This window comes from Gymnodraco acuticeps, unplaced genomic scaffold (assembly GCF_902827175.1).
Source record: "Gymnodraco acuticeps unplaced genomic scaffold, fGymAcu1.1, whole genome shotgun sequence".
In the NCBI taxonomy this organism is placed as follows: Eukaryota; Metazoa; Chordata; class Actinopteri; order Perciformes; family Bathydraconidae; genus Gymnodraco; species Gymnodraco acuticeps.
The window spans coordinates 345,417-354,822 of record NW_022991415.1 but is presented as its reverse complement, the minus strand read 5'-3'; positions in this window follow the sequence as shown (position 1 = coordinate 354,822).

Sequence of the window (9,406 nt, the reverse complement as noted above, 5' to 3'; positions counted from 1 at the left end):
AGTGCATCTTTGGGCATTACTCACCTGTTATTGCAATCAGAAATTGAGTTTAGAAGAGGACTGAACTAAGACTAAAAAATATAATGCGATTACAAAGTAATTAAAGGGTGAAATACAATTCAATACAGTGCAGTTTAACGGCTGTATCAGACTCTGTTTTTATTATTTCCTTTTTTTGAGAGAATATGTGTTGTTTTTACTGTTGGTTGGTAATTGTCACGTACGTTCAGACCACACGGCAGAGAACAATAGACCATCTGTGATCAAGAACAATGGAACTGTCACAATAGTTTAAAGAGAAAGGGAGAGAGAGAGAGTAAAAAAAAACATAAATAATAGAGTGGAGCAGAGAGGGCCAGGAAGTGAGCATCACAAGGTCTCCCTCTACAAAAAGTAATGGCATTTTACACATATCATCCTTATCAAATATGTTTATTTAAATGTATGCAAATTGTTTTAATTGTCCTAAATATACATGTTGGTATCAGTTTCAAAGCAACATCTGGCATTGCAAAGGGCTCCCTTGACAAATGGATTTAAAAATATTGAAGAACATAAGAGCTGCAAACACACATTTTTGATACTTACAAGTTTTTTTCAGCAGGATAACTTCCATATGTAAATGCCATTTTTTTAATAATGAATGTGCAAATGCAATTGCCAGAAGTTAAAAGCTAGCATTAGGCTGTAGGCAACTACATTACGGTCGCACGGCTGCGCATCACCACCGCTAAGCAAAAGGTGGCTAATGTTGGCGTGATGACGCTTAGCAGTCTCAATTAGTCACTAGTTAGCTGCTGTTTGATGATGCGTAGGAGCGTTGGATTTTCACCAGTGGGGTCATAGAACCAAACATGAACATCTCCTGAGCTTACATTCATTTAGGCATCTAACCAAAAACACTTTCAAAAAATGGTTGACTTCAAGATGAGGGAACCGGAAAGAATGGTCACTGGCGCGTGTGTGTGTGTGTGTGTGTGCGTGTGTGTGTGTGTGTGTGCGTGTGTGTGTGTGTGTGTGTGTGTGTGTGTGTGTGTATGTGTGTGTGTGTGCGTGTGTGTGTGTGTGTGTGCGTGTGTGCGTGCGTGCGTGTGTGTGTGTGTGCGTGCGTGTGTGTGTGTGTGTGTGTGTGTGTGTGTGTGTGTGTGTGTGTGTGTGTGTGTGTGTGTGTGTGTGTGTGCGTGCGTGCGTGCGTGTGTCCTGGTTGCCATAGTGCTGACTCTCCTCGTTCTCCGAGGTTATAAAGTATGGAGGCAGTGATGTGGAGATGACCTCAGAGGTTATCTTGTTCCTCCTCCAGCAGGTCGTAATGTCCACTAATAGGATGCCCTGTATCCCCCAATGGTGTTAGATTGTGATGTTGAGTCAGCTGGTTTCTACAGAGCCTCTGGAAATATACTCTGGTAAGTAATAAGACATGAGCAATATAACATGTTTGGAGGTGTGAGGTGTTTGTAGATATATGATATGAGAAATCCCCAGACTGTCTACAGGAAGAGTTATTATCTTTTATATATTAGATGCTGCTTGTGCAACTTGTGTGGAGAGAACCTAGGTTGCTTTGTTTTTCAGTACATCCTGAAGCTGGTGTTTTTTGTCGGATGTAAAATGTAAGCATGGCAGAGTAAACGTTACGCTCCTGTGACATGGTTCTTCAACAAAACTCAATTCCCCCTTTTTCCAGCCAATGAGATTTGTTTTCAGTTGTATACAGTATGTCCGTCCTGTTGGCCACCACTTTGACTTGGTTACATTCAAAAAGTGAGTTTCATAGTGTCAGTTTGACTGTTTAACAGTTTCAGCCTCCCATCTACACGACACCGGTCTATTTTGTCTCCCATCCAATCTTTTCCATCCCACACAGTCTCCACTCTCTTTGAAAGCTCATGTTGTGTAACGAAGCTTGTCACAGCCGGATAGGGACAATTCATCCAGAAAGGTCTCCTATTGGTGGCGGGCCATCTAGCTTATGTGTAACAACCTTCAACCTATCCAGCCCCCAATGATAAGATGATGATCCTCCAGCCTACCTTCCTAAAGTCAGAGGTCAGCTCTGGTGTCTCAATAGAGTGGTGCAGGAATGAGTCCCAATCCCTCGACCCACCCTCATCGCATAGTCAATGGGTTTTTGGTTAAATGCCCTGAAAAAAGATCTGTTGTTAGTAAATAACCCACTGGTGAATGCCCCAAGATTTTACGAGTCTTAAAAACAGGTGACAAAATCAGACTACTAAACATCATAGTAATTCATATTAGCCCCCTTTACCTTAGCTATGGAGACATACATTTGAATTAGCCAAACGTTAGGTATTTACTTCTGACAATTGCATTTACTTTTCAATTATAATAAAAGTGGTCTTTTAATGTGTGTTATCCTGTGTTTGTCCAATGGTCAAAAAGAATGCATTCACACAACAAACACAACAAAATAAAAATGTTGTTTAAAAGAAGAAATATAAATAATGAATACAAATAAATAATGACATTTAAAATGAAATACGTAGGGCATTTCTAAAGGGAAATTACATACTAATAATCAATAATTAGTAATACAACCATATTTGTATTTACATTACATTGCATTTAGCTGACGCTTTTATCCAAAGCGACTTACAATAAGTGAGCGACTTACAATAAGTGTATTATAGTCATAGAGCGTTTATAAAATTGCATTTATTCTAAAAGGTTTTAAAAGTATATCGTATTTTTTAAATGTGTAAGATTTTGTTATTTTCATTACATTATTTATTATTATTATTATTATTATTATTATTATTATTATTATGATTTTAGTGAAAAGGCTGAACCTAGTTTGGACTATTGTTTATTTTTTATATATTTAGGAGGCCGATAGAAATAAGTAGCATTCTTGCACTGCTCCAATGTAGCACCAATGTTTTTTTGTGTTGTTTTTTTAATCTGACAGCATGCACACAGATCCACAGGACAGAAGAGCCTCCATCAACATGAGAAACTGAGGGGAGACGGTCAGCTGTACCTCGGACCAAATGTTGTGCCATATTGTCTGTTTACCATTCTGACCCTGAGCTGAACGCTTTATGCAAATGATATGGCAGTAATTTAATTAATGAGGGGAAAGGGATTTACTATCTGGCTGACATTCTGAGATGTTAAGGCTGACATATGGTGGTTTGTTTATCAGGTCTGCTGGAACACACAATGGTGAGCATCAGTAAACAACAAAACACACACTTACCAAACATGCACATGTGTGTTGTTGTGTCAACATGTATTTAGTCTGCATGTTTATAACAAATTGTTATTTGGAATGTAGTTTTTAAAAGTCAAACTAAAGATATTCTTTATTTTGTTTCACTAAGCATTACACATGTATCTCTATTTTACTCAAGCGGCAAACTCTTATGGGCTCAGAACAGTCTCATAATACACACATGCGCACAGAAGGATTCACACTTGTATTTCATGATCCGCAAAAGGATCCACACTTGTGTTTTTCAATGCACACACAAATGTATTCCGTTTCATATACATGTAAATAAAATCCAAATACAGAAAAAAGTTTTACATGTGTATTTTTGATCCTCACATATTTGTTTTCCGTTTAAATCCTCTGAACCTGCAAACACAATCCGCTTTCTGTGCACGGATCGCTGTGCATTCGTGTGTGGGTTTTTTGAGACTCCCCTGACGGTCAGCCGATTCGTACTTGTAATTTTTTCTATCTATAGCCAATCAGATGTCTCCTTCATTCTAAGCCAATCACATGAGCGCGCCCCCACGAGGGTAGATTTCTTGCGTTCATGACGTACCGCTGCATGTACGCATTTTGCGCAGTCCGGAGCTGACAGCTCCATGGAGCCTGCCTGCAGGCGCTAATCTCAGGACACCCTCCACTCTCAGTACAGCGCCACTTTCCGAACAGGAAATGCACGCAAATACAAGCCTTTATATTATTAAGGTACAGCGCCACTTTCCGAACAGGAAATGCACGCAAATACAAGCCTTTATATTATTAAGGTACAGCGCCACTTTCCGAACCATTGATGAATGCTTGTGTACACAAAAACGGCAGGCAAACCCGTTTTAAATGAGTGTTTCCTGTATGGCGAATACAGCTGCTTTATTTATGTCTGTATGAAGTTGTTGTGAGTGTGGAGGGAGCAGCTACAGGTTAGCTTCGCCTAATCGATCAGTGCACTACGAAGCCAGTGCTAGACAGTGACCTGTTAACGGGGGGGGAGCCCCGCCGGTCATTATCGGCCGATATTCACTCTTAATAGTTTGATCGGTGCTCTCTATAAAGGCCGATCAGGAGAGCTGGATCTGATCGATATGGACATAAACGCGAGTGAAGTATAACCGGACGCGAGAGAGAGATCAGATCAGCTGCTGAGTGAGTCTGATGGAGACACGCTGCTATGCATGATCACCTGATGCTCCGCCCTCTGTTTAGCGAGCTGACCGGACTGCGCAAAATGCGTATATGAAGTAATCTTACCCTCGTGGGGGTGCGCTCATGTGATTGGCTTAGAATGAAGGAGACATCTGATTGGCTATAGATAGAAAAAATTACAAGTACGAATCGGCTGACCGTCAGGGGAGTCTCAAAAAACCCACACACGAATGCAAAGCGATCCGTGCACAGAAAGCTGTTTGTGTTTGCAGGTTCAGAGGATTTAAACGGGAAACTAATATGTGAGGATCAAAAATACATATATAAAACTTTTTTCTGTATTTGGATTTTATTTACATGTATATGAAACGGAATACATTTGTGTGTGCATTGAAAAACACAAGTATGGATCCGGAAATACAAGTTTGAATCCTTCTGTGTGCATGTGTGTATTATGAGACTGTTCTGAGCCCATAAACTCTGGGGTAGAGCCGGGAAGCCAATACGGAAGTGCCACACACTGCAGTTCATATATTGGACGATAGGCGATGGCTGCAGAAAGGAGCAATTTCCATAGATCCCCATGTTAAAATGCCCAACTTTACAGCAGAAAAAAACATGTTTCTACCCCTGGCTCCATACATATTATTATCGATATAGTTAGATTCCACCTTCATGATTATGGATCTGTGAGTGAATTGTTTTCTAACGCGACCCTTTTATTTATATTAGGTCTTAAAGTTTGTGCATAAATTAGGGCGTGGTCACATTGAGTGACGGCTCTGTCAAGTGCCTGCCGCTGTTAGCTTCTTGTCTCTCTGCTAGCTGCTCCGTGAAGCTAGCTACAGGGACTCTGCCTGCTCAGCTCATCCAGGAAACACAACTTGTAGCCGGCCGTGGTTGTTTGTTCTTCATGCTTATATATCGGACTATTGTGACTCGCTCTGCGGTTAAAACAGACGGTGCATGAATGCGGTAAGTGACATTTGAGTGCTTTATTTATGTGTTAATGATTTTAATCAGCTACGTAATGAATGGTAAGGCTTGGGTTAGCATATAAGCTAGTGGTAGCTACATCGGTGCTAACGATGCTAATCGTAGCCTCCAAGTTAAAATCATAGACTGTATATATAAAGGTTACAACGAAATAGACAAGTGTTAAGTGGGATAATACTGTTGAACAAACGGCTTCTGTTTGAGGTTGATAAAATAAGGTTACATCCTTGTAACTTAGAGATATTTTATTATGTAGGTAGAACTGTATGGGGGACCCTGATGTAAACAAGACGAAAGTCTTTCTCTGGTCTGCATCCCCTTAACAATTGTATGTTTTGAGCTGTACTGTACTGTACCCAATATACAAGCTGTTTTAAACTTTTCAATCAATCAATGCATCTAAGGTTAATTTAAATTGGCTATGCTCAAGTATGTAGACAAGCTAATGTCGAAGTAGTGTATGTGAAATCAACCTCACAATAAGATGTGTGTATATTACAATTATTAATGTCATATTTCAAGATGATTACTTAGATATTACAATATGGTTGGTTGAGCTGGAGTTCATTATCGAGCTTACACGTTAACGTCACAGTCATCTGAAGAACGAACCCAAACCTTGTTGTTTTTATTAATTGCATTACCAAATGGGTATCAAATAAACAGTAAGCATTGGTAACACAACTTCCAAAGTTACAGTAAAATAAAAAGGACCCTGACTCGGACAATACACAATCCAACATGTTCAACAGAAGAGAATCAGTTATATTGTTTGTACACATGGCACTTTACATATATATATATTAGGGGTGTAACGGTACACGTACCCGTACCGAAATTATTCGGTACGGGCCCTTCGGTTCGGTACAGGTGTGTACCAAAGTGTACCGAACGAATATAACGTTAAACGTAAAAAATTGAGAACGTAAACAAATTTTTGGAAGTAATCTCAGCATTCAGAGTAATTTGCTCACATTGGGTTCAACGCGTCATAGAGCGAGCAAGTCATTTCATTGGATGAGAGGCATACTATGAGAGCTGGTCAGAGGGATGCGTTCAAATGTAGTCAGTAATTTGAGGAACTGTCGAAAATTAATGGCGAACGCAGATAAAGTTGAGCTCGAAAATCCTCCAGCATCATTGAAGTCTCCGGTTTGGGAACATTTTGGTTTCGCAGTTACGTACAAGGATGAAGGACAAAGACAGGTGGACCGAACCAAAGCTGTTTGTCGGCATTGTTCAACTAACATTGGTTACGCGGCTGGCAATACATCAAACTTGCACACTCTTGAAAAGGCATCACCCGAACGTGAATATCACCGGTACCAAAAGAAAAAAGACTGAAGTGCAAACCCAACTCCCACTAGCATTTAAGCCTCCACCACTCGCAGAGAGTTCAGACCGAGCCAAAGCTATTACAAACGCCAAATATCCTTATGTTGCCATGTTAGCAAAGCGCTACCTGGCTGTACCTGCTACCTCTGTCCCTAGAGAGAGGGTGTTCTCCACAGCAGGAGACATTGTTAGTGCCAGCAGATCTGCCCTTTCGGCAAGCAATGTGGACAAGTTAATTTTTCTTTAAAAAAACATGAAAATACAATGACAAGCAAGTCCTAATGTCAAACTGGCTGCTTAGGAACTAGTACAGTTCAGTTCAAATACAGATTATTTCAGTTCATCGAAAAGCTGCACCTTAATGTTTATTTTATTATATTTTGTATTTATTTGAGTGAATATTCACAGTTTAATAATAATTAAAAACCCAAAACTAATAGTTTATGTTTTGTGAGTACTAGTACAGTAAAGTTCAAATACAGATTATTTCAGTTCATCGAAATGCTGCACCTTAATGTTTATTTTATTATATTTTGTATTTGAGTGAATACATTATTCACAGTTTAATAATAATAAAAAATATATATATATATGTTTTGTTTTGTGAAAAAAAAATTCTGCTGTACCGAAAACGTACCGAACCGAACCGTGACCAAAAAACCGAGGTACGTACCGAACCGAAATGTTTGTGAACCGTTACACCCCTAATATATATATATATATATATGTGTGTTTAAAGTGTCCAGGTGATGCAGACAGGCTGGACCAGAGAGTGAGAGACAGAACTGGACTCCTCACAGCAGTGAACTTCAGCACAGGTACAAAGACTCTTTTTTCATACTGTACAAAGAACCAAGAAAGATATTGGTTTAAATGAATGAAGTATTGACTTGAATACACTGATATAAATTCCATTAAACAATACTAAATACTAGATCACCTACACATCAGTTAAGTTGAGGGTTTTATCCATGCAAAAAGTTACATTTAGATATTTAGCAATATGATTTTGTCAGCTAATTTAATGTATTAAAGGCAAAGATATTGAACACACAGTGAGAACTGCTACTATTTATCTCTCAATATTGTCTGAAAAAAATGTGGTAAAAGTGATTCTTTCAGTGAGACAACAGAGCAAGCTTCTACAGTTGCACTACGTTTTGATAACAGTTCAATATTATTTTGATAATAACATATATTTCAATGTTGATGAACTTCATACTGTTCATTCATAATCTGATTGTCTTTGTAGCTCTGTTGAAATAAAAAAAAAACATTACAATTACAAAATAATTATATCTACAGCCCCTAAACACACAAACACACCGCTTTCATAAATAACACACTTGTTCTGCAATAATATGTTTTATGTTTCCTGTCATTTTTGTTAGGAAAGGACATGCCTGAAAGACAGGACATTTTCTCCTTCTCTGAGGGTCAAGAAGAACATCCAAGAGGAACATTAAAAGCTGATGTTATGAGATTTTAAGACCAGTACAGGACATTCACTAAGAAACTACTTTTATTGTAAAAACAGTCAGCTGATCGAATGCAGCTATTTCCACATCTACACTCCATCCGCTGATTATTTCTATTTGCCTCATTTTATGAGCTTCACATCACTTGTGCCTTGTACCGCAGAGTTTGCAAAGTCACAAATAAATGGGGCCAATCTTCAGTCAGATGTGAATGTGTAATCTAACATTTTCAGTAAGAATAATGGACAAAAGGAGTGCAAATACAAATACAATTTATTGAAATGTGAACCAAAAGTTAATCAAATGTTTTAAATAAAAAGCACATATGGACAGAAGGTGTAAACCTGTTAAATGTATTAAACACATTTAGTCAAATAAAGTGACCGACTAGGCCTGTGCAGTTGGTATCAGCTTTGCCCAGCATGGGCTCCTTCATCAGCCCTGGTCCTCCTCGCAGAGGAAAGACCCTCAGTCCTCTCCAAACCAACAGACAGGACGTCCATCACACGGAGGTTTCTCCCTGAAGTCTCTGCAGCTCTCTGGACACCACGCTGTCTCAATACGTCCACACTGAATATGAGAGGGGGAAAATGAAAATAATAAATGCTTAGACAATAAGAAATATAAAGTTGACTGTTGAGTTGCTCAGTTTTTTTAGATTGTCAATATTACTGTATAACTAATATCTCAGGTTAAGAGGCACATTCAAATAAAGATTGGTCTTTAAATACATTTTGTCTTTTGAATTGTTTGTCTAAAGTCAAGGATCTAGAACTGGTACTTAGTTTTAATGATAGTCTGGTTATTATGCTGTTTGGAGGAGGCCTCAAAGGTAAGAGCACTAACTAGCTACCATCCCATGTACCTTAGCTTGACTTAAATGTATTAAACGTATAGTTAAGTGATATCAAAATATAAATAACTAATGTCATCCAAACATATTAATATTTGCTTGATTCCAGTGTTGAATTTAGCACAATTGCATACAAACGTTAAGGGGTTTTAAGATTCTGAAGTATTATGCTAAAAACTCAATAACTTAGATTATTATTTATAGTTTTGCTGAATAGTTTCATGTCCGCTTAACTTAAAGAAACGTAAAATGCGACTGCAGCGTGCAGATGGGGAGCATATTAGCTTAGCTTGGTAGCTTCAGCTAGCTCTGGAACTTCCAGCTCGGTGGCAGGAGGTTCCGCCTCTTTGCCCTTATTTGGAGCAGGCT